Source organism: Protopterus annectens, chromosome 9.part0 (assembly GCF_019279795.1).
Source record: "Protopterus annectens isolate FY-2018-M chromosome 9.part0, PAN1.0, whole genome shotgun sequence".
In the NCBI taxonomy this organism is placed as follows: Eukaryota; Metazoa; Chordata; order Ceratodontiformes; family Protopteridae; genus Protopterus; species Protopterus annectens.
Window position 1 is genome coordinate 609,232,292 of NC_056743.1, and position 22,988 is coordinate 609,255,279.

At 36.9% G+C, this 22,988-nt stretch overlaps 1 protein-coding gene across 3 annotated transcripts in view; it reads right to left on the reverse strand.

Moving 5' to 3' along the window:
- DDR1 (discoidin domain receptor tyrosine kinase 1) overlaps positions 1-20,001 on the reverse strand; it is a 1,200,914-nt gene extending 1,180,913 nt beyond the window's left edge. For 2 of the 3 annotated variants that reach the window (XM_044083162.1, XM_044083159.1), the window contains exon 1: positions 19,003-20,000. The gene's annotated coding sequence lies outside the window, so the exon portion shown is untranslated. Of the gene's footprint in view, positions 1-19,002 lie in introns of all 3 variants that reach the window. The other variant, XM_044083163.1, reaches the window with a different exon arrangement.
- Between the last annotated feature and the right edge of the window lie 2,987 nt (positions 20,002-22,988).

Consider the following 22,988-nt stretch of genomic DNA (forward strand, 5'->3'; position numbering starts at 1 on the left):
GGCGTCCAGTACCTTTAACATTTTAATCTATATCTTACCCACTCTCATAGCCTTGTATCATCAAAACTGTTTCATTATTGCAGTCACTTTTACTCTTTCAAAGTGAAACACAGGATATTCTTATTAATCCCTACTATGTAGCTTTCTTTGTGCATGTCACATACATCTGTACTAGGATGACATCTGTTATCTGTCTTTATCATCTCAACATCTTTATCTGAAACAAATATAAATACTCTTACTTGTAATATGTGATGATATGTATAATTCTTCCAGTTCCACAACTATTGAAAAAGCTCTAGGAAAATTATGTAAAAATTATAACTACATGACTTCAGATTTGGCATCTGACAAGTCAGTACTGTAAAAATTAAATAAATAAAATATACACAAGAATCTTAGTGCAGTAGCGACAACTTAAACAGTACGAATCTTGATGACGCAAAATAGAATAAACTTGGACTCTTGTTATCAGTAAATATAAAAATGAGAAAAAGTGCACAGATTAGCATTGCATGGAAGATATTTCTGTTTCTCTTGCCAAAGAGTCAGAAATTATAAAAGGGGCGGTCCTTCTACAAAATGAATACTGCTTATACAGTTTTTGTGTTATGGACCACAATAAACAAAGCAGGTTTGTAGACATTAGTAAACAAGTGTTTTGGACTTACTATACTGTACTCTACCATGTATTAAACACTGGTATTAATAAATACAGAAAAGGAGTATAAATTTGAGCTGTTGTATTTGGCAGTCTTCTTCTTCTTCTTTCGGCTTTTCCCGGTTAGGGGTCGCCACAGCGGATCACTGTCCGCTCATGATTGGCAGTGGAGTTTTTTTACGGTGTTGAGTTGCCAGCCCGATGCCCAACCTTCCACAGAAGGCACACACATGCACGCACTCACACCTAGGGCCAATTTAGTGTGTCCAATCCACCTACAGCATGTCTTTGGGATGTGGGAGGAAACTGGAGCACCCGGAGGAAACCCACGCGACCACAGGGAGGGCATGCAGACTCTGCACAGAAGGCACCCCAGCCGAGGATCGAACCGGAGAACCTCCTGCTGTGAAGTGGCAAAGCAATTTGGCAGTATTCGCACAAAAAACATGCATACACTGCTAATAAAAGAAAACTTTAGAGATACTGTGTTACATTTGCAAATGAAATGTCCACTTAACATCCTCTTCAATCACTTTATTCTGGGCTGACTAACCCAGATAGTCTCAGCAAATACATTTCCAAAGGAACGTATACCTTCTTCACCTTAGTTTTTGCACTAACCAAGTACATTCTGCCCAGGTGCTATTCCCCACATCCCTGTCTCACATCATTTCTTTTTACTGCAGGGATGCCAACTTTATCATGTGTTTAATGAAATACAGCCTAATGCCTACTCTAAGCATGATTTTTAATTGTGCAGCCATTAGGCAGATGGATTGTTTCCATGCTGCTTCCACTCATAAGTTCTTGTACTACAGAAACTGATGTTCTTGGTATTTTGACCTACAGAAAAAAAAATTCTCTAGATAATAAATATCTATAAATCGGATTATACAAAATCTACCACAGATGAGATTACACAAGGAATAAACCTTCTGCACCTTGTACAGCTGGATAATGCCACGGTATGTTCATATAAAGTAATAATTGACAACATTGTAAGTATCAGATTTGTAAAACATGTAATGAAAAATGTTGCAACAGAAAACACAAAAACTCAATATGGAGAATTTTAAAGAAATACCACACTGGTCCCCTTGCCCCCCCCCCCCCCCAACACACCTTTTTCTCTTATAAAATGTTTAAGGCAGCACCACTCTAGCCCATATTCATCCCCCTAGCAGCATACTTGCACTGTTTGCCTACATGTATCTCACCACATCATTACCCCCGCAACAGTGCATCATGTATTCCCCATTTTCACCCCTCTCATTATCTGCAGTTACCATCCACTGCATTCATCCCAGCTATGCAGACATCCCCCACCAGTGACAGTACACTGGCAATAGGGCCAAGAAACAGATGCATTCCTGTTTCACACTCACAGCTGTTTCCATGTTTGAAAGGAAAATGTTCAATATATATAGTGATGTATAGACATTACGTTTCAGTTAGTAACTGTCAAATTCAGTAAAAGAAGGAACACACCAACCACAACTTCTTAAGAGCCATCACCTCTCTACCTACAACGGATGTTAGTGTGGCTCACAGTGTTGGACTAAACAGCTAATGCTCATTTCTTTTTCCTGTCAAGATAAGTTGTGTATTTCCCATTATTTCCAAGTAAAATTTGATCTGAACTTGTACTTTTATGAATTCCCCGTATGAAGGAATAGGGTCATATTTAAGTTGAGCATTTATTTTTTGTTGACTGCAAAGATTTCCCTGTCTCCTGTTTAAATGCAACAATTGATTATACATATGTATTTTATGCAAACTATACAGTGGAATGACATGCAGTCAGTAAGCAGATTTGGTATGGAGGATGCCCTGAAAAGAATGATGCGTTTCTTGACTACAGTATATTTTGGACATCATAGGACATGATGCTTTATGATCCAAGATAGAATATAGAAACTGAAAACTTCCAAGTCCAGCAAATATGAGTCTGAAATCTAAAGCTCTAGCAGATATACCATTGTGAGTAATACTATGTGGTAAAGTAATCCCAAAAAGGTGCAGATTTAAAAATGTTCAGTATTTTCCGGGCAATACAACACAGAGGGTTAAGGCTGTGAGCCACAAATTAATGTTATCTCAGAATACTGGTTTTGACTTTCACAGTCTCAAGTGTCACTTTGGACTCTGAATAATTTAACTGGACAGAGCAATTGCATTGATAATACAAATGCCATTTCTTCCCAGTGAACCTACTTGGTCAATAGATAATAGAAAAAAGCCAGCTCCATAAAGAATTCCATGGATTTCTCTCCCCAACTAAGCTATGTGCATTTTCAAGATTAACATACCATAACATTAGTTACAGAGCTACGTCTACATGGAACTGAAATTTATATCCCATAAATCATCATTGCCTTCAGAAACAACAGGGTGTTATGTTTTTTGTTGTCATTCAATACGCCCTTTCCAAGCAAATGAAAAAAAAAAACAGTGAATGTTAAGGAAATGGTGGCTCACGGCTGATAATGGGTTGAGATGTTTTTTTAAGTCTAAGATACAGGTTCAACAGTAGCACATGCCTGTAATGGCTGGATGCCTTTATCATCTGATAGGCATTCCATGGGTTTTGTGAAATGAGCTATGTGCTTCTCAGTTTAAGGCTCAGAGGTCAGGTATCTTGTATAAATAGCTACTGCCAGCAATAACATGAGACCTTGCTGGATGTCATGCACAGGAGGGCAAGCAATGAGTGGGCTGAGTGACAAATTCTTATTAGGCCTTTAAAGCCTTCTCTATAACAAGAGTGTGTAGAAGAAGCCTCATTATGTCATGGATATTATGAAATCAGAACTGAGGCAGGCATACACACACACACACACACACACACACACACACACACACACACACACACACACACATATGCATACTGACTGGAATAGTGTAAATGAAAGTTAAATGATGCTCGTCTCATATCTGTTTAATAACAAGCGGATACTGAAAATTATGTATGTTATGTTTTTTTTGTCATTCAGTGTATTCTTTCTAACAAAAAAAAAAGATAGAATTGGCATTTGGCATAATTAAGTTGTCCTGTTTTTAAATGAGGAAGAAAGCGTCTAACAAATTCTGCTTTGGGGGTCAGCAAACATATTTTTGCTTTTTAGTGTTTGCCAGTTCTACCAATTTATCCCAATGCTTGGTTTGCTGTTTTAGTTTGGGTACTCTCTTGTTTAACTGTTTTTTATTTCCTTTTAGTTGCAGATGAGACTAGATATAATTGTACTTTTATGTAAATAATCATTTATCATCAATAATAGTCTTATTTAATTTTATAGATTATGATATTCACATAATTTGGTAGTGGCTTAATTATAAATTACAATAAAATAATAAAAAAAGAAATCTGAGCTACTGAATTTTCAAGATGCAGTTAAAAGTTGTTTTTTTATCTAAACCATCTTAGTTGCCTAGCAGCAAGGAAATGTTGGAATGGGCCGTGCATGTTCATTTTTTTCTCTGTTAGTTAAATACATCTATAATTGTGAACTTACAATACATTACTTTAAGGAAATATCTGTGTAGCTCCTGCTATTACTATAAATCTTACAGGCATGAATTCAGAAATGACATACAGTGAGTTGCAGTGCTATTTTACAAAATACAGTGCAGGTGTATTCTTACAGGAATTGAAAGTAGAAAACACAAAACTCATTTGCATGTATGTAGTTTGATGATAGTGGCTAAACAGGAGGTCTCTCATTAAAAGTCTAAGCTGGGCAGTTATGAACACAATAAGGATCGTGAGTATAGGTGGGTGGTGGTGAGATATTTAGAACCTGAGGCATACTAATGTCTTTAAGCACTGTGTATGGTTCAAACAATGGTAATCCAGAATAAAATAAAAATTCCCAAGAAACAGCAGTAATGGTAATGTAAAAAGCTTTAATATCAACCAGAGATTTAGTGCTTTCACAGTAAGACGCTGTCCGGTTCGGATTTCAGCTAGAGCGTCTTCTGCGTGGAGACATGTGTGAATTGGCGTACCTTCATTGAAGGTTGTGTGTCAGGGCTGGTAACTCGGCACATAAAAATCAACTACCAATCATTAGCGGACCGGAGTTCCGCTGTGGTGACCCCTAACTGGGAAAAGCCAAAGGAAACACACACACCCTTGACAACAGATATGTCTCCTTCAGAGTAAAAAACATTGACCACAATCCTTATATAAACCCATCATTAATTTAACAGCCAGTCAAATATTTTAATCAATTAGTCTAATCAAAACTTTGTTTAAAACTTTTAAAGCAATACATAACATAATAAGCCGCAATTACTAAACGAAAACAAAATACACTATTATTATTATTCAGAACATTTTTCACTATGTGTTGCTCCAATATTCAGTTAGTTAAAATTTCACATATCAATTGTGTATTATATCATAATAAAAGAGACTCTGAGTACATAGTTAAAATGTATATCCAACACCAAAAGCTTTTTACAAATCATTAGAATTTAATAATCACTGTACAAATGACATGGTTATGGTTTTAACTGAACCCATGAACAAACAGCATGATGAATTGGGTGCTAGTAACAGCAGTGATAGCAATTTTTCAGATTATCCCCTTGAGATTCTCTGAGAGATTGGCCCATTAGGACCTTCACATATGGGGTCATAAAGGGGAGATAATGACACCAGTGATGCAGCAATGAACGGTCAGGAACAAATGCAACAACAAGAAATCCAAACTGAGATAAACCTGGACTGCCCAAACAACACAGATGGGAAACAAGTGTTGCACAGTAACTTTAAGGTTTATAACCTTAGTGATTTTTATTTGAACTAGGGCCATTACTCCCTACTTGAAAAAGGTTTCACTTTTATTCCAACATTTAAGACTGATATTGCTTGTTTTTTAACTAGTCTGAAACTTTGTAACAGGCACATTAATTTAAAAATATATTTTGGTAACACCTCTTAAATACATACTGCCCTTTCAAAAGAAAAAAAAACTTTCATTCCCCTTTCACACCCACACATTTCCAACTTTGAATGTCTTTGTGAAGGTGAACTGAGGAATTTATTCAAGAAAGGGTGTTTGCATGTTGATAATTTATTGCCAGATGACAGACTCTGTTTAAAACAGCTTATTTCTAAGTGGTGCATTAAAATTATGAAACCTGATAAGGGTGGGGGCTTCATGAATTACTTGTATTATTCTTGCAAGACGTCTGAGACTTTAAGCGATTGTGCCACATATTCAAGAGTATCAAAAAAACAAAATTAACATTGCTCATATGAAGATAGATTATCTGTTATTTTTTTTGTCAAGGGCTGATCGACCAGACTGAGTTGGACTACTAGAATGTCATGCAACCATTTATATCCACCCTTTTTGGTAGCCTGAAAATCCATAAACATCAGTATGATCCACCCTTGAGACCGAATGTGGCAGCCAAAGGTTTAAAGACTGAGCCTTTGGCAGCCTGTATAAATTTTCATTGTAAACACCTCACACAAAATTAATCTTGCACCTTACATGATTTTTGGCATTTGTTGGACCCCCTTACATTACTGAATCTCAGTGGAAAATACAATTTTTTTGACTACTGATATCATTCATCTATTTTCCTTCATACCTCATACTGCTGATTTGAAATTGTTTCAGGGTGCCTTAAGTGACAAATAACAGTATGTCCAATAGTAAAGTCAGTTTTTTAGTGGATTTAATGGAGTTGGTCTTAAACAGCAACTTTGTGTATTTTGATGGAGAATTCTTCCAAGTGATTATGTGAGTCACAGTGGGGCAAGGTGTGCAAACCTAGTTCTTTCTGGGTGAGAAAGAATTTGTGTTTTAACCCCCTTTTAAGGAATATATTGTATGCTATTTTAGATTCTTTGATGACATTTTGATCATTTGAAATGGTGATAAAAGTGACATCCTAAAATTCACTTGATTGCTTACATAGTACATCCTCTTTTCTAAAGTTCACTTTTAAATTTGACCATGCATCCATTGATTGTTTGGACATGCTTTTGTACAAGAATTCTAGGACTGGCTTGTTAGAGTCTAATATATTTCGAAAGAAAACATATTCCACCTCTTTTTTTGTGTTTTGACAATTGCCACCCCTTTTCCCAGAAGAAGAGTGTGGTAAAGGGACAGATGGTTCAGATATCCAGAATCATTAGTAATAACAAAGAATTTTCATTAGAGATGAAAATTTAGTAACAATATTTAAAATCAGAAGTATCCTATCAACTTGTTAAACAAAATAAGAAACAGGCGGACTAGGTTTACACTTATATTAACAGCAGGACACTAACCTACAGGTTCAGTCAATTGCCAAACCCCTGTTTTTGAACAAGGGATAACAGGTGCAGTGGTGATAAAATATAATCAGGATATTTCTAATGTAGTGGCATTAATTAGAATGTATTGGAATACAATCTTTACTCCCAAAATTAAGGCAATATTAGGATGACCCCCCCCGCCCCAATTAGTATATAGTAGGGGTTAAAACTTGAAGAAATTGTTGGAGTACTCAAATGTCTATAGAACTATTGCATTAATTCATGTATGTTCAAGTGCGGGGCTTGTTAGTTTTGTAAATTCATTAGTGACGGTCCTTATGTTACAGTCACCAATTACGTCCGGGCTCAGGGCAATGTAACTGCAATGTGAAAAAAGTACCTTACCACTTATATGAATCGTCAGGCCTTCTTTGTGGGTAAAACAGTTAGGAGATTGAATGACCGTATTGGTGAACATGTTAGGGATATCAAAAATACAAAAGATAGTAGTGTCTTATACAGACACTCAAAGGGATGTGCTTCTTTCAAAAGGTTTTTGTTCTTTGTCATTGATAAAATTGAAAGCAGTGATAGAGGCAGCAATAGTGACAGCCTGTTGGAATACAGGGAAATACTATGGCAACGAGGCTAAATGCCCCAGAAAAAGCAGGAATTAATGACACCTGTTTTCTTATACAAATTTTAAAATTGTGTGCAATGACTATTCGATTAATTACAATTTTAATTGAATTTTTTTTCTTTTCTTTCATTATGATACATTATATATGTGATATTTTGAAATTTTAACTAACTGAATATTGGAGCAACATATATTGACAAATGTTATGAATATTCTTAATAATCTTTTTGGTTTAGTTTTTTTTTTTTTTTTAGTGACTGTGGCTTATTATGTTATGTATTGCTTTAACTGATTGGCTGCCAAATTAAGGATGGTTTTATATAAGAAGGATCGTGTTCAACGTCTTTTACTCTGAAAGCGCTAAGTCTCTTGTTATTATTAGAGCTTCTTACACTGCCGTTACTGTTGTTTTTTTGGATTTTGTATTTTATTTTGGATTAACATTGTTTGACTACCTTGTCTTACTTGTTGAGCACTTTGTATGGTTCCAACTGGGAATCACTAGTGATTTTAGTAATTATTTTGCAACATTGAGAACATTTAACCATTGTAACATATCTGCGGTTGTTTGAAAAACTTCAGATTAGTTGATCTCAGAGATTAATGGGTTATAACAATGACAGGGAAGGCACAGAAAAATCACAGCTACTTGAGGGGAAAAAAAGCATGTAAGTGTTAAATTTATGAGACATATGAGCGAGAACTTCTGGTTTCACTTATCTGTGTCCAACTACTGAATTACACATCAGGTTGGATTACGTATTAATAGGTTCAGTGGGAAGACCAAGCAGATGTGTTACCATGTGAACATAGATCATGAAGGATTGAGCTTAATCCTTATTTTGCAGTTTAAGGAGCCATCAGAAATAAAGGCACTGAGGATGTACTCACTAATTTTGCAAAATCGTGAAACTATGCTGATCATAAGAGAGGTTATTAAGGCATATATGAGGTGAAATACTTCAATGACTATGCATGGAAGTACATGGGAATCATGTAAGCTATGGATAAAGAGCCTTTGCATAACAGCTAAGACATTATATTTAGTAGAAAAAGATGAGAGGATATGGAAACTAAGGAAAGAGTACACAAGATGATGAGAATTATAGGAATGCTCTCAAAAAATGAGGACTAACTGAAAGAATATTAACTAGCAAAAGTTGAGTTAGCTGATGCAGAGACCGCTGAAGATAACATTTCTTCCCACAAGGTTGCCTTAAAAGCCTGGGTTCTCTCTTGCTGATCAGCCTGGCAAACTAATAATTTACTGCCTGAGAAAAAAGGAAGGCTGGTACACTCATAACCCACTATACTAAGTAGGGAAGGAAATCTGTTCAGTCCAAGGAGATACGTGATGAGCTCAGAACATTGTACCCATTACTGCATGATAAAAATAAAAGGTTGCTTGATAAAAAAGCAAAATATCTGTTCCCAGCCAGAAAACTCAAACCCTCCTATACAATCCACTATTTACTTTTTCCACCCAACACAAAACAAATATTGAAAAGTAAAGCAAACATATGACGCTACCCAATTTGTTCTGATTCTCTCATCAGTAATGCACACTTATCCTAAAACTTTTAAAATGTGCTGTGGGTACCCAGTCTATAGAGAACAAATGCATTTATATATTTATTTAATTTGTTAACAATGAAGGGGCATCTGAAAATGATAAACAAGAATATGCCGTAAAATATAATTAAAATAAAATACAAGTGCAGAGGCTGCATGTTCTTTCTTTGTCCTCATGGGGTTTTGATGGATACTCTGGTTTCTCCAACACTCCAAAAGTGTGCATAGGTGTACTGGCATACTTCTAAATTGCTCATAATCATGCATGCCATGTGAGAGTTACTTGGTCTAGCAAATGGACTGGCACACCATTAAAGTCACGTTACTGTGCCTTTCATCTTGGCAGTGACAGTGAAATGGTACTCATTCAAAGGTAAGCTGTTAGTCATACAAAAATAATCATGCATCATAGAGAAGTCTCAGTGTACTACAGTGAGGGGAACAGTAAAAAATGTAGGCAAGACTGTGCACGAAGATTTGTCATCAGCGATTTTGGAATAATGGAAAAACGAGAGATCATTTTACAACAGTAAGTTTCTTACTTTCTTACTCCTCAGCTTAGCTGTACAAAATAATGAAGCTTTGACAGTCTTTCAGTATTAATTAAACATCCACCATTTCATCATTTTGAAACATATTCAGTTATTTTTAACTAAATTTTTAAGCCTGCATTCCTGTCACCCATCTGACCAGATGGGTGCAACATTCCAAAAGTGTGCATAGGTATAGCCATGCCAATTCATTCATCACAAGGGGCAGGAGCCATGCCCAGTTGTTCCCTGTATTGGGTAAAAGCCAGCTGTTGAGCAGCCATTTTAAAAGCATAAGGGCACCCCTCAGAAGATTTTTGCATTGTGGCCTAACGACCCCCTGCATGTGTCTCTGAAAAGGAGGCATACTACAGGTACATGATGAAGAAAAAATTCACAGATTATAAATGGGTACGACTTCCTGCATCTCACACACAAATATCCCTTAAATAAGTAATTTTTTGAGAAAATATTGGAGTAGATTAACAGAATCCATGTAAAAATATCCACCATTCAGCATTTTTGAAGTGTACTTGATCAACACTCATAACTTCAGCAGTTGTTAACATTTTCACACCAAATTTTCAGCATATCATATAGAAGTCACCACTTCATGAACTAGGCAACTATCTCTGCACAGATCTCTCTGAAAGTATTGTTTTATAATTAGTCTACTGAAAATTCAATGTGAAAATGTAAAGAACTAATGATCTTATTGCTGTTGGATAATTTTACTGTACCAAAGTCACCTTGTAACAAGGTGTTGTTTTACATCAAACTTTTATTTCTTTGCATATATTTTTTCCATTACACCAGTACCCAAATAATATATAGCTGTTCATTTCCCAAGTGGAATGACTCATGTTGCATATACTACCACACACCCAGATGGCTTTCAAAGCTTACAACACCCTGGTACTTCAGTTTACTATCAAGACATTGGTGGGATGTTACATAGGCATATAGTAAAAATTCTGCCAAAGCAGACACAATATCAGAAAGCAATGGATTCTAAACAAGATTTCCTTATTCTAATTCTGAAACCGAGATCTACACTCTCATGGTAATACAAGTTGGTAGAAATCTTGGGCTCCTGTGTTAGATTCAGTAATCCTACACAACATAGATAAAATCTGGGTGAGTTATCGGTGTATTGCAGATTATATCAATAAATCTTAAATTAGCCACAGTAAACCAAACTTATTGACGAAACCCAAGTAATAATTAAAATTTAAGAGAGTCAGGCCCAGTTTGTGCAGGAATAAAGCCCTGACTACGTCCTACATTACCCATGTTGATTTAGCAGCATGAGAGGCTGGAAGAGTAGGGTGGGTGTGAGTGACATCTGTCCATCTTAGGGAAGGGAGAAACCTCAATGTGCTATCAGACACCTACACAGGAGTAAAGGGGTGAAGCTGGCATCATTTGGATCAAAGGGGCTCCATGCTACACTGATGTTGGGAAGTTCTGCATATGTAGTTGCACATGTGTACACTTTCAGGTGGCAGCACTAATGTTGCCACAGCCACTACAAGGAGTGGCTAGGCCATGGAGGGAGGACTCATATGACTTGGTAGACTGCCTGCTTTACAACTGCCAACTCTCATATCTAGCAAAGAGCATGAGTGGATGAGACACCTCTGACAAGAAGTAAATGGAATGGAGATTTCTCACCCTGGCATAGGAAAGAACGGACATAGGTTTCACTCCTAGGAGGAATAAATGAGCCCTTTTGGAATAGGGTGGGGAGCCACTGGGTGGGGATATATGGGAGTCATACACTAGATTTGAATAATAGATGCAACCAAATCATCTATATGCCCAGATAAGATACATGTTTGTAGTCTAACATATGCCATCCTACTTCAATAAAGCAGCTGTAAGGTGTACTTGAAACAGTCAGTCAGATCAGAATTGTAAATATGATTTTAATGATTTTTTGAAGCTTCCTATGGATTGATGCATTTTCTAGTAAAAAGGGAATAATATATATGATTTTACACAAGCAGGTCTGCTTAAGCACTACAATTATGTTGATGCAATATTACTGCTCCAAAGTAGAAGTGGAAGACATCCACCTCAAAAAGAACATTCATAATATTTAGCCCAGTAAGACTTTATTTTTTAAACTCCCTAGTCATAATTATTTATTTTTGTCTGTAGCATTCAGTACCACTGACTGCACTGGGGTGTACTATTTCCGTTAGCAGACTTCAGCTGATGTTATACTTCTGATCATAGCCTTTACAACAGATTTATATATGTAAACCTTACTGTATTAAAGTAACATTTTTATTTATTTATTGACATATGTTTACTGGGTTAGTCCAGCTGGGCTAGTAGCCCATTTTCAGTGGAGACCTGAGGAGAAAAGCTCCAGTTACAAAAAAATATTTACAGTATTGTACAGATTTACACTCCAATAATTAAACAATTACCAATACAAGTAAAAAACAGGAAACAAGTACAGAGAAATATACAGAAAAAATAGACAAGTAGCAATGCACATAAGTAGCAAAGTCAGTAGCAATATATGGAATATCATTGTTTAGAGATTATAATTTCTGGATAAATGCCAGTAGGTTACACAGTGAAAAAGATTGAGACTAATACAAGTGGACCAATGTTGGGAATGAGATATAAAAAAGGAGGAGGTAGTAGGGCCCTGAGGGTCTATATTATATTTTCGAAAGTTTCAAACATTGAACACCATATGGTCAACACCATATGAGCAATGTTTGAAATTTCGAAAATATAATAAAAAAAAATAAATAAATAAAAAACTATACTTACCTAAATGCTGTAGGCAGGGGGGCAAGCCCCTCTGCACCCCCCATATAGGGGGCTGCACCCCCCACACCCCCACTACTTAAATATTCCTACTCCAAGATCGCACTTCATTGAAGTAAAGGGAAAATATTCCCTTCGGCAATTTCTGTGTTACGAGCGTGACATTTCGACATTTCAACCAATCGGGTTCGCTCAAAACACGTTCGCCATTTACAATTTTCGGTCACGCGATAGGAACCCGGGTCCTGACAGGGGCAAGTTTTGTTATTAAGCATATAGAGTTTGAGCTCTTTAAGTGTGATGGGTGGGTAATGGAGTGCATGTTAAAAGGAAGTTTATTCCAAGCTTGAGATACGGAACATTTATAGAGAAATTTACCAACAGTTTTCTTAGGTTTGTAGATCTCAAGCAGCTGCTGGTTTGAGGTGCGGTGGGTCCTCCAGGGGGGTGTAGGTGGATACCAGGGAGGAGAGACCCGGGCAGGAAGAAGGTTTGTATAGTACAGAATGTATAATTTGAAATTGTGATAAGGGGAGTAGTTGGGGGAGTTTGAGCCATTGGAGGGAGTTGAGTTCAAGGCAATAGTGAGAGTTGTAAGGGGAGTTAGTGATAACTCTTGCTATTTTGTTTTATGTTTGTTGTAGTTTGGACAGGGTAGTGGGCTGAATGTTAATTAGGACAGGGGCAGCATAAAGAAGGGAGGGGAGGAGAAGTGCCTGTGCCAGGGAGAGTCTAGCATTGGCAGTTAGAAATTTTCTGTTGCAATAAAGCCGGCTTAGTGTCTGGTGTGTTTTTTTTAATACAAAGCAGTATATGTAGGCTGAATTCGAGTTCATCATCAATGATGGCACTTAGAAGCTTAGTGTGAGGTTCTGGTTGTATGATGGTGTTATTAGAGGATGTGATGACAAAAATTGACTTATGATGGTAGAGTGTACTTGGGAGAAAGAGCAGGAGGATTTTGAAAAGAATCCTAAATCTATCTTCCTTAATGAACTTCTAGTCTTATCAAGCATGTGAATCTGTGCACAGTAATTCATACTAATGCAATTTCAGATGGAACTATGCAGGCAAATGCCATATAGTTTATTAATGGCCCACCAATGCATACTGATACAGTCTGGGTCTGTTGAGCACAAGGAAATGAGGAGTTTCCATACAAATCAGTCAGGATGCCACAGATCATACTATTGGTGAATTAAAGCTATGCATGTTCTGCTTTTAATACCACTGGGATAACCATGCAGGCAGCTGCCAGTGTAGAAAACAGATGTCCCTGGTGTCTAGTGCTCCCACTACCCAATGTACCAGGCTGTGCTCATTAGTCTATGAGTGTGTGGAACTATGACAGCCACCTCTACCCACACAGACACACACACACACACACACACACACACACACACACACACACACACACACACACACACACACACACACACACACACACACACACACACTACCTCCCGGGAAGACAAGCCCAAGCATTCAGACTTGCAGTCACTCACATATACATACGCACATACCCACCAACCCTACCGTACCTCTACTGCAATGGATGAACACTCCCTTTTGGCCATATTCACTGCTATGACATGCAAGGAGCAGCTATGCTAATCTACATGGCCGAGTGATTCCAAGTAAGTGCCTTCATGGAGGCAGTTCCTGGGGCCAAGTAGATGTCATCATGGGGGCAGTTCCTGGGGGAAACCGCATGACTAATTAGCACATGGAGTGCCTCATTAGCACATAGCACAGCCATGGTGACAGCCCAATGCTGTGCTCCATATCTCTGTGGAAAATCACCATCTTAGGGCTGTCTCTGATGTCAGAAAGATTACCTTGAAGTGTGCACACCATACACCCTGCAATAATCTTTATGAATTCAAATGTGTTATGTAAATCAGAGTTCAAGGTCTGCACAATAGCCTGCAGTTTCATGCATGAACGAACTGTGACCTGCTCATCAGTGTTAAACACTACTTCCTTTTTGTTGAGCATGAAATCAACAAGCCAGAGAAATGCATTCTATTCTCAAACAACATTGGATGGCTTCAGGGGTACTTGAAGTAACATCGACTAGAAGAAACTACTTGTAACTGTTTCTGTATCACTGTATAAGTTGCTGAAGGCTTGTTGAATTACTGTAATAGGAGATACTGGCATCATGCTGATAGGAAGACTACTCTGTAAACACTGTACATATTTCAACATCACTTGAAATATTTTGACTATTGATGTTTCTTGATACCCCTTTATGTATACTTACATTTGCATGTTTGTTATCAATTCTCTTTTGTTGCATTATGTGCTTTGCTCCTTTGGAGCTCAGATCATGGCTGAAAAGAGTCAGTTGACCCGTTCACATATACAGCTACCAAATTTCAAATAAACAAATACATTTCCCTGGAACTTTAAAGAACTTAGTTAGGCCCCCCTTACAAATAGCACTTCTATTACTTGATACATACATACAAATGTTTCAGGCTTGGGCAACAGTGCAGTCACGGCCTGCCAGTATATAAAAACAGCCATTTCCACATGTGTCCAAGTTCTCAAAAATGCAGTATATTCTGTTCCATGCTTCAGCTGCTCTCTCAGTGAACCAATTAGTACATTTCTCATTCCTGTAGAATCTTTTACGTATGTTGTTTGATGATTCTCTGCAACTTATCGATAACCCCAGGCATTCTCCGTTAGTTGTCTCTATATGCCCTGTATACCTGAATAAGGTTTCTTCTTCAGTATCTATATGAAATGCTGTACAAATTCAGATATTTTAGTCTTTCATAATAACTTAAATTTTTACATCCATGCATACCCTTGGTGTGTTTCCTTTGTACTTTTTCCAGTTTACTCGTGCTTGTTTTCTTATAACATTTTCATATTGTTATTCCATACTCTAGTTTGGGTCTAATGTAACTTACAATGACTCATCATTTCTGATTTCTTAGACTTTATAAATCTTTTTTATACAATCTATAGTTATAAAGTTATCATTAAGCAGTTGGTTAGTCAAGTTCTATTGCAGACATGCCCTATCTGTAACACGTGTAATTTGCTTAACTATTTCCAAGTCATCTGCATAAGGACTACAGAACACCTCAGATGAAAACAATCAGAAAGATACAACCTAAACAAGTATGGGTCTAGGACAGAGATCAGTGGGTCACCCTTACTATATCCTAAAATTTCAACTGTCCAATTGCTTTATAACGCTTGCAGTATCCTATTTACAAGACATGCAGCTATCCATCTTATACATCAATACCTTATTATTCTAATTTATTGATCAAAGCTTTGAGTATGAGTATTAGACAATGTTTATTAATCAAAATTAAGCAACACAAATAAGCAAAGAAAATACCTCATCAATCATTAAAAAATATACCAAAACACCTTTAGATTACAAGACGACCAAAAGTGTCCAATAAAGTCAACAATCCATCAAAATGTACATATACCAGCTACCAAAATGGATGACAAAAAAAGGCTAATAATGAGGCAAGTTTAAGTGTCAGCCACTTTCCTTATTTTTTTGTTTTTCTTTTTCTTCCTTGACCTCTCCCCAACCTGCATTTCAATATACTCAAAGCTGTAGTTCTGTATATGTTATATCACAGCACAATTTTTCATTTATACATATTGTTATAAAACATCTTGCTACCGGTGGTTATATATCTATTTTCAGTATATGCATGCTGATATATGGTTTCAAGTACCATTCTTCCCATTTCTGACAACAATTTATCCAAAATAACCTTCTCCATTATTTCAAGGAGTAATGTTATGGTCTGTATTACTCTGAGTATGTCCTATCCCTTGTACTCTAAGGATTGGTTTAACAAGTGCATGTCTCCAGTTTTGTGTACTCCCCCAAAATTAAATGCCCTAGTGAACTACAGATATAATGGTATTGTAAGTTCATGCTGAAGTGTTCACAGGTCATCATTACTAACTGTCTCCTCCCTATGCTTTATTTGGGTGCAATTTGCACAGTTTTTTTTCAGTATAATTAAATTTAATTTCAGTATCTGAAGTTTCCTGGATGTTACTAGGATAATTTATCACCCACTTTGTGGAGCCAAACTGCTTTTTTAAATGTATCTATAATCCGTTGGATTTGCCATAAAATTTTTACTCCTATTATGTGTCTATAAAATGATTTCTTCTTATGCTCAATATTTTATTTTCTTATTTTTTTTCTTGATCTTGTCTCACACTATGTTTAATTTGTCTTTTTAGCTTGTTTATTTCAATTTTAAAAGTTATAGTTCAAACCCATTTACATTTGTTATGTTTATCTCTCGTCTTAAATTAAGTATCTTGTTCTTATGCAAATTTATAACCTGACCCTGTGTGCCTTGATCCTGATGTTAAACATTTTTTTTTTATTTTTGTTTTCCATTCAAACAATTTCCCTTTCACAACTTGCCTCATTCCTACTCCAATTAGTTGTGACTGTTTTGCTTCCATATAGTATGTTATTAATCATTTGTGCACTTGAGTCTCATATCCCAGTTAATAAAGTTAAAAATAATGAATATTCAAAACAACCTTTGTCATAGAGGAACCTGAATGGTCACTTGTATTGTATCATGTGATGTCTCTCTCTTACTTTCTGTATTTGGTATGCATTGTGACCAGGTAGCTAGAAGCATTACTGTTCCATTACCCAAAAACATTTTTACCCCAGGTCATTCTAATGGTACACAGAAGCTCTTTTTATAATTCCCAAACATACTATAAAGTAATTCCAACTACTGCTATAAAATCCATTTAAAAAAAAAGTTCATGTAGCTTTCTAGAATGCTTTTTTCGCAACATAAAATTGTTTCCAATGTTTCACAGTACTGTACACCCATTTACTATAGACAACACCAAATTAGAATAGTGTTTTTTTCTTTTGTTAAGATATCATCTTTTTTTTTGTTAATTAACATTAATTTCTTGTATTTTCCATAAATAAAAGCAGGTACACATGCAGAAATGCCATCAAAATAATTGTGAAATGGTCCAACTTTACTTTAAACTACTTCACTTTTACTTTAAAGTGACTTTAAGTAAATATATCGTAAACATGTTAATAAACAACCAGTATACTATGTATCATGACAGCTGCTTAGAAGATAAAGCACCCACTGTTATGTATTGTCAGTGAAATTTTGAAGTTGAGTTCAACTTTCCTGACCATATAGGCATGCCCAGGATGTCCATGATTATTTGTCGACTACTATAGCATTGGCCTTTCACAAAAATAGCTTTCGCATCTTATCATAACTAATGGTCCGGCATCCCCTTTGTGTTGGGACAGTACGTTTTACGAATATAAAAATGACATGCTTTGAAATGGTACATCTTGTTTTAGAATCAACTGTTTTTTCCAGAATATTGTGAATTTCTGAGCCCCAAACATATTGTTTACCATCTCTGTACCTCTGCTTGCACTTGAAAACAGTGCATTTATATTATACCTTTTCATACTAAAACCCATAGAAGGAAAACATGAAAACATACAAATAAATACATAAACACTACTACACAAATGCACCATAACTACTGTAAACATTTTGATTTTTAGTATAGCGCACTGTCTTTACAAAATCCATGAAGAGCTGCAACAATGATATGCAATTTCTGGTACTGAGGCAATTAAGAGTTTTGATTTACTAACTCCTTTCATCTTATAGTCCTGGGTTTGATTCCCTCCCTCACTCCATTTATCTAATGTGTTACTCAGCAAGTCATTTAACTAGGCAGCGCTCCAGTGATGACCCAGAAAAAAAAAACACTTCTGCCTAATGAGTTTACAAAGTTAACTAATAAAAATAAAACTGAATCTAGCTCAGTATCCACTGTATTAAAATGCACTTAATCATATGGATGGATAGAAGGGTATGTAGTTCCTACTTACATGCACATTGTAACCTGTACCAATACTGAATTTAGTAGAATCGTTTCAACTCTTCTAAGTGAAAATATTCTGGCCAAACTCGACTATTGGGATACACACATGGGATCTAAGGCTCTGAGTAAAAACTGAACATGGCAGTTAAAAAAGATTTACATGTTACTGTCTCCTTATATTCCTGTCCATCCTCTGTTGTTGTTCTCCTTCTGCATCTGGTAAATGAATTTTAAATAACTAAATTAAATAAATAAATACAAATCAAAATAGGGACGTTCTCGTTTCATATATACATTAATAGCGCCTACACTCTGTACACAATCTGTATTCAAGAACATCTCTACCAGATTTTTTGTGCTTTCTAGTCACTCAGAAAGATTATACTAAGTGTACATGTAGTGTACACTTTGTGGTAACCTTTATGAATCCCTCTCAGCATTTAAAGCTGCAAGAAAATCAGTAGGAAAATGAAAATTAGGAGGAAGAAGGTGGGAGTTATTTGTCTTGTCTGTTCACTCAGAACAGTGTACACTTAATGTACATGTTAATGAATCCTAGGGGAAGTGTAAACAGAGGAGCAGTAAAGATGAAAACAAATAATGGCAGATTCTTCCCAGAAAGGAATGTTGCAAACTGTAAACTTACCTTGTTCCAGAGGCGACAGCAGCAACACTTTTATTCAGAGCTTCTGTTGTTTGCCCTTTCAGAATAGAGACCAAACTGTTCCACTACCAATGGTCTTAGACTGCTTCATGTTATTTAACCTCACTCCTCTGGTTTGCACTCACCCCAGTTTTATGCCCCCAAAGATCCTTTTTTTTTTGTCTTTTCAGACTTCTAGTGGAATCGTGTGTGGGAAGCAGCTGTTACTCTGGGTGGCTCTGCTTGGCATTACTGTTACCATGGAAACCTGTCGGTTCCCAGCCCCACTCTTCTCCAGCTGAGTTTCTTTTTACAATTCCAGTTTAGGTTAAGTTAATCAGTTCAGTACTTGCACAAATGCATAGGCAGGATAAGTACACACTGAACAATATCCATAAAGGCAGAAAAAAATGTTCAGACTTTACAAGAGCATTCTCACTCAGAAGAGAAATAAAATGCTGTAAGAAAGTAATAATAATAATAACTAATGTTCTCCTGAACTTCTTGTTTTTGATCCTTTCTTACAAGAGAAAAGGGGTTTGTACCACTTACTTTCAGCAGTCGCTTTATTTTCTAATCCTACTTTTATTCCAGCTCAGTCAAGCAAAGAAAATAGTCACCTGACCTGTCTGCTTTTGTTTTTTTTGCATTATTCGTCTTTCAGACTGTTTCTCTCCCTGTTGCTATTTCTTTTTTTTGTCCAGAGCATATAGCCGGTGGATCTTTTTTGAATTATGCAGTTTATCCAGTTTGTATACTGAAGTATTAATTCTGTTCTCACTTTAATTGTGAGCTTGTCTGTTTTTTTCTTTACTTCTTTCTAACTCCAGAAATCACAGATTTGTCTAATTAACCACTTGCTGAATCTTCAGAAATTTAAGAACAGATCTATAGTGCATACATTCTGAACTGCTAGTGCTGTCCAAAGTACATAAACACTCATCGTTCAGTCTTTCTAACTACTGCTTGCTGGGGATGATGATGGATCTATTTCACCTCACCTCGATGTGCACTACGAATTGATTCAGCTCTCTCCTACCACAGCACCTATTCTCTACTCTCCCAATAGAAGTTCTCAGAATGCACTGCTTTCCCCACCCCCTCTGCTTAAGATCATTCTGCCTATAGTTTGGTATTCACTCAAGCCCTTCCCTCCATGCTTGGCAACCCCCTCCCCCAACTCTTTTCCAGCTGTCTGCATAAATTAGTCTGACCTCATTTGAGAGAAGTAAACCAACTCAATATTCAATGACCCTACAGCTGCCAAAGAATACACTTTATCCATAAAGAATTGCCATAATAACAATAAAGATTAGCATGATTTCTATGGACTGCCACAGCAAGAAGGTGTGGCCTTAAAAAAAACTTATCTCAGTTTGCCTTCCAGTTCTCACAGCCAGAAAAAACTGTGAGCCTGGTAACAAGGTCAGTTATGCATTTGCAATCCCACATGGTCAGTTATACTTAAACTACAAACAGGAGACAGCTGAACTTGAATTATGCTATATGTTTGTACGTTTGGGCATTACAGCCTTAATGCCATGTTAGGCAGGGAAATAAACATGTTAAACCTCACATCAAAATTGGGAAAAAAATGAGTTTGGACACTGACAAGATTTCTACACAAGTGAAATTAACATTTTGTCATAAATAAAGTACAAATTAGTGTACAATGTTAAGATTCAATGATTCAAAAAGATTCAAAAGAAACTTTATTGTCATTTAGAAAACATAAGTGCCACCTAAACGAAATTTCAAGTGTCAGCTCTTTTACAGGACGAAACAAACGCAAAAAGACAAGATAGGATTGGTATTAAAGAATAAACAATAATATAGAACAAAAGTAAATATCCAAGTAGCTGATGCACATGCTTGTACACTATTCATATACAGTGGATAACACTGACTACTTGACGATTAACCCATGAAAAGAAAAGTACACTATGCACAGAGCTGAGACTGGGTGATATTGCACATAAGGAAGTGATTGGAATTGCACTTGAATGAGAATATATTATTTTTAGTTTGCAATAAATAAATAGAATTACTGTATGGAAAAAAAGAAAAAGAATGAGAGGGCAACAATCTATTACAGTTTTACTACATCCAGATTTACATCTGCATTAATGAGTCTTATTGCAGTTAGATAAAAACTGTTCATGAATCTGGAGACCCTGCAGCAGATACTCCGTAACCTTCTACCAGATGCAAGTTTAGTGAACCAACCATACGCTGGCTGAGAAGTGTCAGTCAGTATTTTGAGGGACCTCTTTTTACATCTCATTTCAAAGAGCTCCTGTAAGGTAGGAAGACTAATGCCCGATATCTTTTCTGCTGTTCTTATTATTCATTGCAGCTTCTTCCTTTCGGCCATTGTGCTGTTACCGAACCATACCATGCAGTTACTGGTGATAATGCTCTCGATGGCTCCTCTGTAGAAGGTATTTGCAGCATTCATAAAGAGCTTTGCTTTTCTAAGACTTCCTAGGAAATGTAGTCGCCGGTGGGCTTTAATTAGCTGGCCTGTGTTTGTACTCCAAGAAAGATCCTCTGATATATGTACCCCCAGGAACTTTGTAGTTTAGACTCTCTCCACTTCTTCACCACTGATCTTGAGGGGCAGGAGCATGTCAGACCTTTTTCTGAAGTCAGTAATGGTTTCTTTTGTTATATTGGCATTCAGGTCCAAACTGTTGTTATTGCACCGTTCAATCAGGGAGTTGACCTTATTCCCACTCTCGTCATCACCACTTATGAATCCCACCACTGTGGTGTCGTCTGCAAAGTTGATGATGTGGTTGTTGCTAGCTTTCACAGAGCAGTCAGAGGTAAGGATTGTGAACAGTAGAGGACACAGCACACAACCCTGATGTACTCTGGTGTTGATTGTAATACTCCCTGAAGTGTTGCTACCAGCACAGGTCCTTTGTGGTCTTCCAGTCAGAAAATCGAGGATCCAGTTGCACAGTCCTTTATTTATGCCAAGGTTGATTAGGTTTTCTGTAAGTTGCATTGGAATCATCGCATTGAATGCCAAGCTGAAATCTATGAACATCAGCATGGCATAGTTCTTCTCTTCAGGATGCTCCAATGTGAGGTGAAGTGCTATCAAAATGGCATCAGCAATTGATCTGTTTGCCCAGTAGGCAAACTGCAGTGAGTCAAAGGTTTGAGGTAGTACTGTAGTCAAATGCCTTTTAACCAGTCTTTTGAAGTATTTCATTACATTTGATGTAAGGGTCACCAGCCTGTAATTAAGGTGGGGTTGGCTTTCTTGGGCAGAGGGATTATGTTGGTAACTTTGTAGCATGCTGGTATTTTTTCCTGGACAAGTGAGGTATTGAAGATGTCCATCAGGACTATGCTGATTTGGTCTGTGCAACCTTTCAATACCTTCCCCAGAATGTTATCAGGGCAGCAGCCTTTCTGGGGCTGACTTTCCTCAGTTGGCTCTTTATATCCACAGCACTGAAGTTGAGTACTGCCTCCTTTTGATCATTGGGAAGCTTTACAGCCTCCAGTTTGTTTTTCTCTTCAAACCTGCCATAAAACGTGTTTAGACTGTCCAGACATTTAGTGATATCATCGCATTGAGCTGACTTGGTCTTGTAATCCGTTAGTTGTTAAATAGCATACCACAGGCTTCTTGAGTCTTTCCCATGCTCAAAGCATCCTTGTATCCTCTTTCCATACTGCCTCTTGGCCTCCTTGATACCCTTTTTTAGATTAGATCCTGCCACACTTAGACCCTTCTTATCCTTTGCCCTGAAAACAATACTACTTGCCCTCAGCAACTCGCAAACCTTGCTGTTTAGCCATGGTTTTTGGTTGGCTCTCACTGTAATATTTATGATGTTCATTACATCCTCCACTCATTTGGATATGTAAGCCATAATTGTCTCAGTATATTCTTCTATGTTCACTTGATTATTCACTGTGCCTGCCTCCTGAAGACATCCCAGTGTGTGGTATAAAAGCAGTCCCTGAGA